The 16,021-nt window shown below is 44.7% G+C and overlaps 1 protein-coding gene across 1 annotated transcript in view; it reads left to right on the top strand.

Annotated features, from left to right (window-relative positions):
* Positions 1-3,050: 3,050 nt before the first annotated feature.
* Positions 3,051-16,021, top strand: part of KMT2B (lysine methyltransferase 2B) — a 126,951-nt gene continuing 113,980 nt past the window's right edge. The window contains exon 1 of the mRNA XM_070764656.1: positions 3,051-3,221. The gene's annotated coding sequence lies outside the window, so the exon portion shown is untranslated. The remainder of the gene's footprint in view (positions 3,222-16,021) is intronic.

Here is a 16,021-nt window from a genome sequence, read left to right as displayed (position 1 = left end):
GTCTCCCCCACATCTACAGTCCTTGGGGCAGGAGCTGGGCCAGAGCTAACCACAACAGACTGTGGGCAACATTGTGATTCCTGATAAAAAGGACTACAATGTAACTGCATTGAATAGCAAACCCAGGCTAAAAGTTTAACAGAAGTTGAAAATAAGGTGGCAGGAAGCAGTCTTCTTTAACCTAATGCCAGCCAGTCTGGATAATAAATCTTTCAGCCTGAACTCTTACGTTGATCATAATGATGCTTTTCTCTTGCTCTCAAAATTATTAGGTGCAACCGTTGATATTTGATTTTGTCTGGATGCCTGGCTCTTTTTATGTGCAGGTTAATTCTCGCTATTTTGCTTACAGTCTCCAGCTCTGTAATGGGAAACTCCCTTCAAAACTGCCCCTATGGGCTAGGACAGTGTTTTTCAACCAGTGTGCCGTGGCACACTAGTGTGCCGCGAGACATGGTCAGGTGTGCCGCGAAAAAGGAAGTTCAGGTTCCAGTCTCGCAACTTTTTGCTGAGTGAGAGAGAGAGTGAGAGAGAGAAAGAAAGAGAGAGAGAGAGAGAGAAAGAGTGAGAGAGAGAGAGAAAGCAAGAGAAAGAAAAGCGAGAGAGAGAAAGCAAGTGTGTCAGAGAGAAAGAAAGCAAGAGAGAGAGAGAGAGAGAGATAAATGAGCAAAAAGGGGAAGAAAAAAGGAGAAATGAGAAAATGATTGAGACAGAGAATGAGAGGAAAGAGAAACGAGAGAGAGAAGTGACTCTTGATTTAAAGCATATGATAAAAAGCACCCAAAGAATAAGATAGAAAAAAAACCCAGCCCTCACCTGTTTTTGGACACACACACACACACACACACACACACACACACACACACACACAAAAGCATGGGGAGGAGACAGGGATGGGAAAAGAGAGGAAAGTGTCTTAGGGTGTCATTTTGTGTCCTTTTGGTTGGTGGTGTGCCCCAGGATTTTAAAATGTAAAAAATGTGCCGCGGCTCAAAAAAGGTTGAAAATCACTGGGCTAGGAAGTACTGTATCTCCCTCTTTTCTTTGGAGCAAATAACATAGAATGCCCAAATTCAGAATTTGCCTAGTTAAGATATACTATACAGTAGTCCCTCACTATACCGCGGTTCACCTACTGCGGCTTCACTTCATCGCGGGTTTCTGAGGAAGTCGATCGGCAGATTTAAACAGCCCGCCGAACTCGATCGGCAGGTTTTTCAAAAAAATATATATCTAAAATTGTAAATCCTGTATTTAAATATTGTATCTAAAATAAATACTGTGTGGGAAGGGTTTATAAACACTGAAAACAATGAAAACTTACCAAACAATTACAATATAAATACTTAAATAAGTACTATCAGTCGATAAATTCCCCATCGCGGATTTCACCTATCGCGGCCAGGTCTGGAACGTAACACCAGCGATAGGTGAGGGACTACTGTACTGCTAAAAAAAAAATAAAGGGAACTCTCAAAGAACACATCCTAGATCTGAATGAATACTGTCAGATTTTTTACTAAATCTGCACTTCTATTTCTACTAGTTTTTCTCATCATTCCTATCATCCCTTTCCTCCCGCTTAGGACTGTATGACTGTAACTTGTTGCTTGTATCCTAAGATTTTTATTAATATTGTTTCTTCATTACTTATTTGACCCCTGTGACAACCATTAAGTGTTGTACCACATGATTCTTGACAAATGTATCTTTTTCTTTTATGTACGCTGAGAGCATCTGCACCCAACTTCCTTGTGTGTCCAATCACACGTGGCCAATAAAATTCTATTCTATTCTATTGAATACAGTACTTTGTTCTGTACAAAGTTGAATGGGCAACGACAGCATATGAAATTGTCAGTCAGTGTTGCTTCTTAAGTGGACAGTTTGATTTCACAGAAGTTTGATTTACTTGGAGTTATATTGTGTTGTTTAAGTGTTCCCTTTATTTTTTTTGAGCAGTGTATTTTATATTAGATGGACGCGTGGTCTTCATTCATTCTTCAACTCTAACAGGTTGGAAGCGATTAACTGGCTGGGACTTGTAGGCACGCTCTGCCACAAACTGTAATCCTGTCAAGCAGAGGAGTGGAGGGTCGAGACTTCACCACCCGTCACTACAGACGTGGGACCCTTTGCACGATTAACTTGCAAAGGAGTTTCATCCCTGGACGCAGCTTGTCAAGGGAAAACCCCCTTTTATAGCTTCTTCCGGGACCGCATATATAGACCTCACGGGCCAAGCAGAGAGATGCGTCACAGACTGCAATTCCCAGCATTCAACGGAAGCGGGAATCCGGCCTCGCACTGCATTCTGGGACCTGTAGTTTTGCAACTGCATCTCAGGCCGAGCGCAAAAGAGATTCACTTCCTATTAAGCTATTTTAAAAGACTTCTCTCGCCACATTTTCAATAGGACTCCGTGTGGTAAAGCACAGGCGAAACCCGAATTTTATTCTTTGTACAGACATTCAAGCAGATCCCCCGACCCCCGGGCTCCCCCTCCCTCCCTCTCTGTCTCTCTGGCTTAGGCGAGCGACCATTACGCCCGTCTCAATCATTCTCCATGTCTTAAGGGCCGTTCGGGCTCGAATGCGGCCGCGGTGCCCGACGGGAAACTGAGTTTCCCTCTTTCACCGCCCCGACCCGGACTGCAGAGGGCCAAGCCAAAGCCAGGACTCTTTCTCCCACAATTCGCACCCAACGTCAGAAGGGCGTTTCCGGGCCGCGGCGCCCGACGGGAACGGCGGTTCCGGACTCCGGCCCCCTCCTCTTTCTCTCAGGGCACAGACGCCCGACGCGGGACTCGGACTCCCAGGCTGCCTCGCGCCGCGAGCTTGGAGGCGCTTTGGTGGAGGATTGTTATTGTGGTGGCCCGGCCCCCTTTAGACTCCTCTCAGCGCTTAAAGATGGCGGCTGCGGCGGCGGCTGCGGCGGGAGGAGGCGGCGGCTCCTCCTCCACGTCCTGGGCCTCGGTGCCGCGGGGCCGCTTTCCGGGACGGCCCGGCGGGTGCCGCGCGCGGGGGGCCGGGGCCGGCAGCCGCGCGCGGATCTCGCTGCTGGCGCCGCAGCTGCTGCTCTGGGCCGCCAACGGAGAGGGCGAGCGGGCCGCGGCGGCGACGGCGGGAGACACCTCCTTGGGGAGCCTGCTGGGCCTCAGCCGGAGCTGGCGCCGCCTGCAGAGCCTGCTGGGGGACAGCGGCAGCAGCGAGGAAGAACCGGTGAGGTTCCCGCGGCGGCGGCGGCCCTTTTGACAAGGAGGGAGGGCGGCCCTTTGGCGCCACCGAGCCCGCTTCCTTTCCCGGCCGGGCGGAGCGGCCCGTGCACGCGGCGGGCGGGGCGGCGGCGGCGGCGGGTTGACCTTGCTGTCTCTCTCTCTCTCTTAACCCTTCCTCAGTCTCCCCCCCTCCCCTCTAAATCGGGCGTCTCCCCCTGGGAGTTTCGCAGCCACTGGGCTGCTGCGGTGCTCGGACGGGCGGGGGAGGTTCCCGCGGGGCCGGCGGCTGCTGGGCATCCCGGCAGGGAGTGTCGTGGCAGCCTTTCCCATCCTGGATCTCGGGGAGGGAGGGGCGGTTCTGAGCCGGGCCCGCGTCTCCTGCACGTGGATCAGGGAGGCTTTTCGCTCAGGGGTGGTGGCCTTGAGGAAGAGGAGGAGGAGGAGAGATCGAAGAAGAGGAGGAGAAGGAGAGGAGGAGAGATAGAGGAGAGGAGGGGGAGGAGAAGGAGAGATAGAAGAGGAGGAGGGGGAGAAGGAGGGGAGGAGGAGGGGGGGAGGAAGAGAGATAGAAGAAGAGGAGGAGGGGGAGGCAGAGGAGAGATAGAGGAGAGGAGTGGAGTGGGGAAGAGGGCTTTATTTATTTATTTATTAGATTTGTACACCGCCCCTCTCAGTAGACTCCTTAGACGTAGGATGGAAGAAGAGGATGAGGAGGAGAGGGGGAGAGAAGGAGGGGGAAGAGGAGGAGAGATGGAGGAGGAAGAAGAGGAGGGAGGGCCGTTTTCCAGCTGGCTGACGCTGCTCTCCCCCCTCCCAGAAGTGACTTCTGCTGGCTTGCTTGAAATGCTTTCCAGGGGGGTCCTCATGGGGTTTCACAGACCCCCTCCCTCCTCCTCCCATAGGTCACTTCCCAAGGAAATCCCTGCTGGGGATTTGCAGCTAAGCGAGCCTGGAACTGGTGGGCCTGGTTGCTCTCCCCGCTGGCTCCTCCCTTTGTGCCGCTTTGGCATGGTGGTGTGCAACTAGTTCAGGTGTGATGGGGTAGCCATGGTGAACAGATGCTGTCCTCATTGGGGGGGGGGACCGTGGAGGAGGAGGGGTTTGCTTCCACAGCCCTTGTTGTTTGCAGAGGCAGCTGTTCTCCCTTTTTTTTTGCTCCTAGGTGCTCTTTAATATGAAGGTGGCTCTTTGGGAGAAAGGGAGGAGGGCCTGTTCCTGATTAGTTGGTGTGTGTGTGTGTGTGTGTGTCTGTCTGGTGTGTTCAGACATATGCTGGCCTTTGTTTCTTCCCGGATCCTCCAGAGTTCACTCTTTGAACAGTCCACCTGCTGCACAGGCTTTCTCCTCCTCCATCCTTCTATACGTATCCTGATCCTTGGAAGAACCAGCTTAACCGGAGAGGTCCTTTCATACCGCTTCTTACAAAGCAGCTTGGCAAGATCCTTGCAGGATTCTAAGGAAATAGCAATAGCATTTAGACTTACATACCGCTTCCTAGTGCTTTTACAGCTCTCTCTAAGCAGTTTATAGAATCAGCCTATTGCCCCCAACAACCTGGGCCCTCCTTTTACCCACCTCGGAAGGATGGAAGGCTGAGTCAACCTTGAGCCGGTGGTGAGATTTGAACTGCTGAACTACAGCTAGCAGTTAGCTGAAGTAGCCTGCACTGCTGCCCTCTTAACTACTGCGCCACAAGGCTGGTGGTCCCTCTGAAGAAAGGTGGCGGTGCTTGCTTCCAAGAACTTCAAAAAGTTACTTGGGAACATCCAGGGAACTGGAAATGTCTAGGAAATGCCAGAAACAGGCTGGATGGCAGCTTGACTTTCATATATTTGCTCCAGATCCTTGGGTATGAATTGCATTTCCATAATCTTAATCCTGAACGATAAGGAGAAGAAAATATTTAGCCAAACCTGAGGTTAGCACTAGGTGAAGGGATCTCCCCTATCTTGGCAGAGGTTTGTTTATTATTTATTTATTTATTTATTTATTGGATTTGTATGCCGCCCCTCTCCGCAGACTCGGGGCGGCTAACAACAGTAATAAAATAGCACATAACAATAATCCAATACTAAAAACAGTTAAAAACCCATATTATAAAAACCAATCATACAGACAGACATACCATGCATAAAATTGTAGAGGCCTAGGAGGAAAGAGTATCTCAATTCCCCCATGCCTGGCGGCAGAGGTGGGTTTTAAGCAGCTTACGAAAGGCAAGGAGGGTGGGGGCAATTCTAATCTCTGAGGGGAGTTGGTTCCAGAGGGCCGGGGCTGCCACAGAGAAGGCTCTTCCCCTGGGCCCCGCCAAGCGACATTGTTTAGTTGACGGGACCTGGAGAAGGCCCACTCTGTTATTAATATAGAAGAGCTTCTGTCATGAGTCCCACTTACAGACTGCAGTCATCCAGTCAATATACAGTATAAGTTTCCCCTACTTCGGTTTGATTGGCCTCAGCCCTGAATATTTGCAACTCTCCCCACCCCACTTGAAAGCAGCACATCAAATAGGCCTTTACCAGCTGTTTCTGTATTTTGAGCAGTTTGCTGTTGCTGATTGCAAAATGATGGATTCTGGCTTCTTGACAAGTTTCAGAAGCTGGGTGACATCAAGCATCTAGTCTTCTAGAAGAAACTAAGCGAATCAATCCTAACAGAAAGTCTATGTGACTTTTGCAATGAGGCCACGAGTAAAAGGTTTGTTTGGCATGGGCGATTGCTTCCTAAGGTGGAAGGCTTTACATCAAGGGGTCCCCAAACTTGACAACTTCAAGACTTGTGGACTTCAACTCCCAGAATTCTCCAGCCAGTTTAAAAGTTGCCAAGTTTGAAGACCTCTGCTTTATGTCCTAGGGTAGATATGCCTAACATGGCAAAGCAAAGCAGATACCTAGTTAGAGATCTTGTGAGGGTGATTTTGTCATCAAGGTTTTTCTTCCTCCTTTGATTTTGTCATTTGGGTGTAACTGGTCCTTAGTGACATCATTTAGCTTGCATGAGAAAGACTGTGAGGGTTGGGCCCTTAAACCCTATTCTTATTCCGTCTCCCTTAGCACTTGACATCTTGTTGACAGCACAGAAGGCTTTTGGATTTGTGAAGTGACATTTTACGTTGATTATGCTAGGTAGGCAGAAGACTCTAGGAGGTTCTGTACTCCCCATCAAAACTGGTGAAAATTAATCTCAGTTGTGGTGAGTTTGAGCGTAAGCCTCTGCCTCTTAAAAGAAAGGGCTATAGAAACATAGAAGTCTGACGGCAGAAAAAGACCTCCTGGTCCATCTAGTCTGCCCTTATACTATTTTCTGTATTTAATCTTAGGATGGATATGTGTTTATCCCAGGCATGTTAAAATTCAGTTACTGTGGATTTATCTACCACGTCTGCTGGAAGTTTGTTCCAAGGATCTACTACTCTTTCAGTAAAATAATATTTTCTCATGTTGCTTTTGATCTTTCCCCCAACTAACTTCAGATTGTGTCCCCTTGTTCTTGTGTTCACTTTCCTATTAAAAACACTTCCCTCCTGGACCTTATTTAACCCTTTAATATATTTAAATGTTTCGATCATGTCCCCCCTTTTCCTTCTGTCCTCCAGACTATACAGATTGAGTTCATGAAGTCTTTCCTGATACGTTTTATGCTTAAGACCTTCCACCATTCTTGTAGCCCGTCTTTGGACCCGTTCAATTTTGTCAATATCTTTTTGTAGGTGAGGTCTCTATAGGATTTATCTGGTTTACAGCCAACACAATGGATATGAAAAGCTTGCAAACAGGATACAAGGGTGCCCGGGTTTTTTTTTTTGAAGAATTGCATGATTTTGGAGATTAATATATACCTATCAGAATTTGTGATAATTTGCAGCCCAGTCCTCTGTTAGTGCCATAGTCTCCTTTATGCTTAATTTAATTTGATAGCTGTTCACCACATCTAGTGTTTAGAACATCCCATAACCATAATTGTGCAAACAAGTATATTTTTCTGCAGTCCCGAATCTTGTGTGTAGCTTCATTAAATTCACTATTTTGATAGTGTTTCTCTACTTTTTCCTTTTCTGTAATTTCTCCCCCCCTTTTTTTTTTTAAACTTTGTCCTTTCCTTGCCGATGGCTCTTACATGATTCTTGCTTAGTGTAAACAAGTACTGTATGTAGAACTTGGGAACTGAAAGATTCAATTGTTCTTTGTCTCTGTTCATCTATGCAGTTTTTTGTGCCCCAGACCAAGCCAGGCCTCAATTAAAGCTCCATTAATAATGGTGTATACATTTTCCTTACAAGTTAGATTTTCCATTACAACCAATACCTGACAATTACACATTTCATGCCACCTGATTCAGTACATTCTAAGATAAAATTCTAGTTCCTGGGAAATATATTTTACTATATGTCCCCAGACTATATAGCCTTTTCATAGCTCCGGAGCCGCCTATGGGCTTTGTGATATAAGAACTGCATGGACACTGCGTATCCTTAAGTCGGCCTAACAATTTAAAACCTGGAAAAGGAAATAAAATCTATATCAACTTGAAAAAAAGAAATCTCCAAAGCTTCTTAGTTCTGTCCTTGTGCTTCATTGTCACTCCACTCATTGCATCTTTTTTTTAAAAAAAATATGATTATAATTCCCAGCTATCAAAATGTTGCCCCCTCCAGAGGTAAAACTCTCAAAATATATCCTGCTCAAAAAAATAAAGGGAACACTCAAATAACACATCCTAGATCTGAATGAATGAAATATTCTCATTGAATACTTTTTTTCTGTACAAAGTAGAATGTGCACAACAGCACGTGAAATTGATTGTCAATCAGTGTTGCTTCCTAAGTGGACAGTTGGATTTCACAGAAGTTTGATTTACTTGGAATTATATTGTGTTGTTTAAGTGTTCCTTTTATTTTATTTTTTTTGAGCAGTGTAGTTTGAAGGCATCCTGTGTGAATGACATGGATCATAGAATACATCTCAAAATTCATTGCAATGAGCAGATTAAATAGAAAGCAAGTTTGAAAGCTTGCGGGACTAGTAAGGAATGGCTATAGTATTTGGACTACAGTAGTACAGGTAGCCTTCCATATATAATGGTTCATTTAGTGACTGTTTGAAGTTGCAACGGCACTGAAAACAGCGAGTTACAACCTTTTTTCACCCTTACGATTGTTGTATCCTCCCCATGGTCACCTCATCAAAATTCAAACACTTGGCAACTTGACTCACGTTTATGATGGGTTGCAATGTCCCAGGGTTACATGGTCCCCTTTTGTGAACTGACAAGCAAAGTCAATTGGGAAGCCAGATTCGCTTACCCCTGTTATTAATTTAGCAACTTAAGTACTCCCTTAACAACTTTGGCAGGAAAGGTCATAAAATGGGGTAAAACTCCCTTAACAACTGTCTCCCTTAGCAGCAGAAAGTTTGGGTTTGGCTGTGGTCGTTAAGTCGAGGACCATCTCTGGAGAACTTGTAGGATTTCTGATCACAAGCTCCCAGATGATCATCACCATCAAAGTGACATCAATTGCAGAAAAAAACAGAAGAATTCTTCAATGTATACCTTTCAAAAAAATAAAGGGAACACTCAAATAACACATCCTACATCTGAATGAATGAAATATTCTCATTGAATATTTTGTTCTGTACAAAGTTGAATGTGCATAGCAGCAGGTGAAATTGGTTATCAATCAGTGTTGCTTCCTAAGTGGGCAGTTTGATTTCACAGAAGTTTGATTTACTTGGAGTTATATTGTGTTGTTAAGTGTTCCCTTTATTTTTTTTGAGCAGTGTATTTCCAGTTTGGCCTAAAGTTGCTGATTTCTACAGGTATAAATAATCTCTAAAATAAAAACTATTAAGATCTTTATTTCTCTACCCATGATCCCTCAAATATACATACACACATACATACACACACACACACACAAACACAAACAAACAAACAAATGCATAGCTGGCTGGAGAATTCTGGAAGTTGAAGTCCACAAGTCTTAAAGTTGACAAGTTTGCAATAAGGTGTAACCTCCTAGTTCTTCATGAAATATGCTGTTGGTGATACAGTACTACTGGTAGCAGCAACTGAACCACCAAGCAACTTATTTGTATTATCCCTCTTCTACTGGAAATCCTTGAGCATCTGTCCTAGGATCAGGACCCATAGACAGTCCATCCGCATCTTCTATTTCCTCGGGGTAGTTATACAGTATATGGGTGGCAACAGGGATCTTATAAAAAGCTTTCTTTATTTTGCGGCTCTCAGAACATGAACGGTTCTTCGATGTGCTAGTGACGGCTGAACAACCCTCAAACCAAATGAACTTTGAGGCAATCATTTTAATTCATCCAGAGGTTAGGATAGATGAGTCTTTCTCATGTCTCATTGCTTGGACTCACTTGTGCTCTTTTATATACATCTGACTCCATGCTTTTTTGTGTGTGTCTTAGAACTTTCACCTTTGCTGTAACCGTAGGATTTTTGCAGGATGAAATATGTATAATGCACACATACACACATATTTCAATTGTTGGAAACATCATAAATTATGCTTGGTGTGTGTATGTGCCGCCCCGAGTCTGCGGAGAGGGGCGGCATACAAATCTAATAAATAATAATAATAATAATAATGTATCTGTAGTTACTGCAAAGGCAAAATGTGTGTGTGTATGCTTTTGTGCAAACACACACTCACACAACTTACTGCTACATCTCATCTGTGCATGCTTACAGAGGAGGAAACCCCAAGCAAAAGTATCCCAACTCTCTCTCTCTCTCTCTCTCTCTAACTATCTGTCTGTCTGTCTGTCTGTCTGTCTATCTATCTCTTATCTCTCTCTCTGTCTGTCTGTCTGTCTGTCTGTCTGTCTGTCTGTCTGTCTGTCTGTCTGTCTGTCTATCTATCTATCTATCTATCTATCTATCTATCTATCTCTGTCCGTCCGTCCGTCCATCCATCCATCCATCCATCCATTGATTTGATTTCTATGCCGCCCCTCTCTGAGGTCTCGGGACAGCTCACAACATATAAATTATGCAATACATAATGCAATCCAATTAACTAATTAAAAATCTAACACCCCCCCAAAGCCATAAAAAATAATCATTCCATTCATTCCACATTCTCTCAACACATTCATTGCACACTGGGCAAAGAACTAATGGCCCCAGGCCTGGTGGCATAAATGAGTCTTCAGACTCTTACGGAAGGCAAGAGGGTGGGGGCAGTACGAATCTCCAAGGGGGGGGAGAGCTGATTACAAAGAGCCGGGGCCCCCACAGAGGAGGCTCTCCCCCAGGGTCCAGCCAAACAACAGTGTCTGGTTGACGGGACCTGGGGAAGGCTGACTTTGTGGGACCTGACCGGCCACTGGGATTCATGCAGCAGGAGGCGGTCTTAGAGGTATTCTGGCCTCATGCTATTTGTTTCAGTTCATAGCGTTTTATGCATTGGTTGCTTGGGGAGAATCATTTACTGTCCTCAGCCAGGCGGATGGTATCTCAGTCTAGCAAAGTTTGTTTGAAATAAAATTGGCCTAACATTTTTAGCCACGCTTATAATTCTCAAATCTCAACCATTGTTTAGTGACTGCAAGGTTTACAACGGCAGTGAAAAAAGTGACCTATGATAGTTTTTCTCACAACCATTGCAACGTCCCCATGGCCTGGGTGGGCTTCAAAAATTTTAGCAAAGGGGTTCTCTGCCCGGTTGCTGGGTGGGTCTGGTCGTGATGGGCATGGCCTAGTCTGCCTCCTGCATCATGGGGGGGGGCATTTTTGCCCTCCCTGGGCTCCAGAGGGTTTTCGTGAACCTCTGGGAGGGCAAAAACAGCTTCCCTGGGCTCCAGAGGACCTCCATCATCATCATCATCATCATCATTATAAAGATGATATAACAATAATAATAATAACAACAACAACAATAATAATAATAACAACAACAATAATAACAACAATAACAACAATAACAAAACAATAATAATAAGAACAAAACAACAATAACAATTAATAATAATAATAATAATAATAATAATAATAATAATTTATTAGATTTGTATGTCGCCCCTCTCCGAACACTTGGGCAGCTCACAACAACAATAAACAATATATAGTATTACAAATCCAATAATTAAAAACGAAAGCTAAAACCCCACTATCATTTAAAAACAGTCAATACTACCCAGTCATACCACACATAAATCTTACTAGTCAACAAGGGAATACATCAATTACCCCATGCCTGGCGACATAGGTAGGTCTTCAGAGTCTTGTGAAAGGCGAGGAGGGTGGGGGCAGTTCGAATCTCCGGAGGGAGTTGATTTCAAAGGGCTGGGGCCACCACAGAGAAAGCTCTTCCCCTGGGTCTCGCCAGATGACATTGTTTAGTCAACGAGACCCGGAGAAGGCCAACTCTGTGGGACCTAATTGGCCACTGGGATTCGTGCGGCAGAAGGCGGTCCTGGAGATATTCTTCTCCGATGCCATGTAGGGCTTTATAGGTCATTACCAACACTTTGAAGCCAGAAATAGGCCCGTTTTTGGCCTTCCAGAGCCTCCAGGAGGCCCATTTTTTACCCTCTCTGAGCCACATGGAAACTCCTGGAAGGGGAACGGCAGGGCGGGCGAGGCCAGTCAGGAGTGGGATTCGCCGTACTGCACGGAATTTTCACTGGAGGATCGCCTGAACCCAGGTGAATCTGGAGCTGCCTAACCTTGCCATGGTCACATGATCGAAATTCGGGCGCTTGGCAACTGGCATGTACTTATGCCAGTTGCACTGTCCTGGGACCATATGATCACCTTTTGTGACTTTCTGACAAGCAGAGTCAATGGAGAAACCAGATTCACTTGAACAAGCATGTTGCTAACTTAACACACTCGTAGCAGTTCACTTAACTGTGGCAAGAAATGTCGTAAAAATGAGACAAAACAATTGCCTTGGTTAGCAATGGAAATTTTGGGCTCCGTTGTCGTTAACTCAAAGACTACCTGTACAGTCAACCGGCAACTCTAAAATGGGTGGACTTCAGCTCTCAGAATTGATATTATCCAGTGCGTGTAATGTATTAATACTACAGGAAGAGAATGTGCTTGGTATCAGTTCTTATTATGACTGGTTTCAGAAACATTGGTGCATGTGAGTTTGAAGACTGTTTCAGTCATATTCTACCTTTGAGTGTTGAATGTCCTGTGATTTACAGCAGGGATCTCCAACTTTGGCGGCTTTAAGCTTGGAGGACTTCAACTCCCAGAATTCCCTAGCCAGCAAAGCTGGCTGGGGAATTCTGGGAGTTGAAGTCCTCCAGGCTTAAAATTGCCAAGGTTGGAGACTCCCTGGTTTATAGCTAGGTGCTTTGATTACTAGATAGAAGTTAAGGAACAGAAAGAAAACTTTTCCTTCTTAATTTTTCATGCCAAAGAACTGCTTGTCTGTAATCCATTCATTAGCCTGTTTATTTAGTCATTTATTGTATTTATTTTATTTACTTTATTTATTTTATTTATTCGATTTTTAATGCCGCCCTTCTCCTTAGATTCAGGGCGGCTTACAACATGTTAGCAATAGCCTTTTTTAAAAACAAAGCCACCATATTGCCCCTACAATCTGGGTCTTCATTTTACTCACCTCTGAAGGATGGAAGGCTGAGTCAACCTTGAGCCGGTGATGAGATTTGAACCGCTGACTTGCAGATCTAGCCGTCATGGCGAACCTATGGCACGCATGTCACAGTTGGCACGCAGACCTATATCGGGCATGCTAGGCGTTGCCCTGTGTTAGCTCCAGTGTGTAAGTGTATGCTAGCCAGCTGATTTTCGGCCTTGGGGCAGGCTGTTTCACCCTTCAGAGTCTTCAGGGAAGCTTGCCCGTTGTACTGTTTTTTTGCACTCTGGAGCTTCCGGGAAGCTTCCGGGAAGCCTCCAGAGTGCAAAAAATGACACAATGGCCAATTGAAAGTCTGCTTTTTCAAACTTCCGGATTGCCTGTTTTTTTCACTGTCCCAGGCTTCAGTGAGGATTGTGTGCATGGGATTATGCGCAGGGTCAGTGCAGGGGTTGTGCATGCTTAGGAGGATGGAATGAGTATGGGCACATAATAATAATAATTAGTAATAATTTATTAGATTTGTATGCCGCCCCTCTCCGAAGACTCGGGGCGGCTCACAACAATAATAATAACAGTCTACAATGTAACAAATCTAATCTTAAAAATTATCTAAAACCCATCATTTAAAAATCATACAATACAAGCATACCGTACATAAACTATATAAGCCCGGGGGAGATGTCTCAATTCCCCCATGCCTGGCGATATAGGTGGGTCTTGAGCAATTTACAAAAGGCAAGAAGGGTGGGGGCAGTTCTGATCTCTGGGGGGAGTCGGTTCCAGAGGGCCGGGGCCGCCACAGAGAAGGCTCTTCCTCCTGGGCCCGCCAGACGGCATTGTTTAGTCGACGGGACACGGAGAAGGCCAACTCTGTGGAACCTTATGGGCCGCTGGGATTTGTGCGGCAGAAGACGATCCCAGAGATATTCTGGTCCGATGCCATGTAACGCTTTATAGGTCATTACCAACACTTTGAATTGTGACCGGAAATTGATCGGCAGCCAATGCAAGCCATGGAGTGTTGGAGAGACGTGTGCGAATCTAGGTAACCCCACAATGGCTCTCGCGGCCGCATTCTGCACAATCTGAAGTTTCCGAACGCTTTTCAAAGGTAGCCCCATGTAGAGAGTAATCGAACCTCGAGGTGATGAGGACATGAGTGACTGTGAGCAGTGACTCCCTGTCCAAATAGGGCTGCAACTGGTGCACCCGGCGAACCTGTGCAAGCACCCTCCTCGCCACAGCCGAAAGATGATGTTCCAATGTCAGCTGTGGATCGAGGAGGACGTCCAAGTTGCAGACCCTCTCCGAGGGGAGCAGTAATTTCTCTCCCCCCCCCAGGGTAATGGACGGACAGATGGAATTGTCCTTGGGAGACATAACCCACAGCCACTCCGTCTTGTCCGGGTTGAGTTTGAGCTTGTTGACACTCTTTCGGCATGCAAACCAAAAAAGATTCGCTATCACTGGCCTATACAGTAACATTGTAGTTGGCCTTCTCCGGGTCCCGTCGACTAAACAATGTCGTTTGGCAGGCCCCAGAGGAAGAGCCTTCTCTGTGGCGGCCCCGGCCCTCTGAAACCAACTCCCCCCGGAGATTAGAATTGCCCCCATCCTCCCTGTCTTTCGTAAACTACTCAAGACTCACTTATGCCACCAGGCATAGGAGATTTAAGATATTCCTTCCCCCCAGGCCATTACAAGTTATGCATGGTATGTTTGTGTGTATGTTTGGTTTTATTATAAGGGTTTTTTAGTTGTTTTATTAATTGGATTGTTACATGTTGTTTTTTATCATTGTTGTGAGCCACCCCGAGTCTACGGAGAGGGGCGGCATACAAATCCAATAAATAAATTAATTCTGGCCAGCATGGATAAACTCCATTTGCCTTTGTATTTTGGGGAGCTTATTTTTTCCCCCCATTTCCAAGGTGCATATAAATACAGAATCATGAATGGGTTGTGACATTCAGCAGCCTTTGCCAGCTGAGGCCCCTATGCAACAGAGGATGAATAACATTCTTGCACTATATCCCTCTTTGTGCTCTATCAGGAAGATGGATTAGTTGGAAGCTGGGGTATCAGCCATGCAGTTATGTAATTAATTGGTGCACTGAAATATGTAACATCTATAAACATTCTGGTAAAATTGGACTTCAGTTTGTTCCAGGGACTGCCTCGAGAGCAAATCCTTCTCAGAAGAATGAATATAAATATATTAAAATAAAATAAAGCTGTATTTTCACCCCCCCATCGATAATAATATGATTATAGAGAAGTTGATTCCTCTTAAAGAGCTTTCTGACAGCTAAAATTGCTCCCAAGAACTGAGCCATCCAGGGTAGATAAAAATTTATTTTTTATATAAAATGGATTTTTAAAACTTAAATCAGATTAAATTTATTTTAATTAAAAAAAATTGGAGTCAATATCTATCCAAAGATAGGTTTATATTTAAGATGTACAGTATTTATAATTTAGTTCATTCAGCATGAAATGGAGTTTAGTTATGTAGGATGAGGGTGTAGATTCTCTCTTTGGAGAGGGGCAGCATAGAAATCCAATAAATAAGTAAATAAATTAATAAATAAATATCCTGCAATATTGGGACTGTCGGTGAGTCAACAGCAGGTCAGAGGAGGAGCTCCTGTGGGTTAGAGATGACACTTGCTCTTTAAAAAGAATGATTTGAGTTGATTTAAATCAAGCCTTTTTACTGGTGCTTTAAATCGTGCTTTAAATCGAGTTGATATAAATCAAATCCAGCCTGGAGCCAACCCACCTATCTTGCTGATATTTAATAAGAATACCTGCAAACGAGTTGTAGTTTGCCTTGAATTTCAATAGGGAAGGAAGATGGGATATATATATATATATGCTTTATTAAATGGTATTGTGCCCCACAGCCCATTCATTAATTTTCTCTCTATGAGCTGGTGACCATCCTACACAGCTGAATGTTAACGAGAACCTGAGATTATGGTTAAATATGCCTAAAAAGCTAGATTTTGTAAAATAACAGAGATCCCTGGATTATAAATCTGCTTCTTTGTAATCCCTGGTTTAGAGACGACATTGTGCCAAGTGTGTATGATTACTTTATCCATTTATTCTCCATACTGCTTGCCCAAGGATACACCGATTGCAGCTTAATAAGTCAGAATTCCTAACTTTGTTCTGTAGCATGGCATATAATTATGTATTGATTGATTGAT

This window comes from Erythrolamprus reginae, chromosome 11 (assembly GCF_031021105.1).
Source record: "Erythrolamprus reginae isolate rEryReg1 chromosome 11, rEryReg1.hap1, whole genome shotgun sequence".
Lineage (NCBI taxonomy): Eukaryota > Metazoa > Chordata > Lepidosauria > Squamata > Dipsadidae > Erythrolamprus > Erythrolamprus reginae.
The sequence above is the reverse complement of the archived record's forward strand: the minus strand, read 5'-3'. Positions and strand labels throughout refer to the sequence as shown.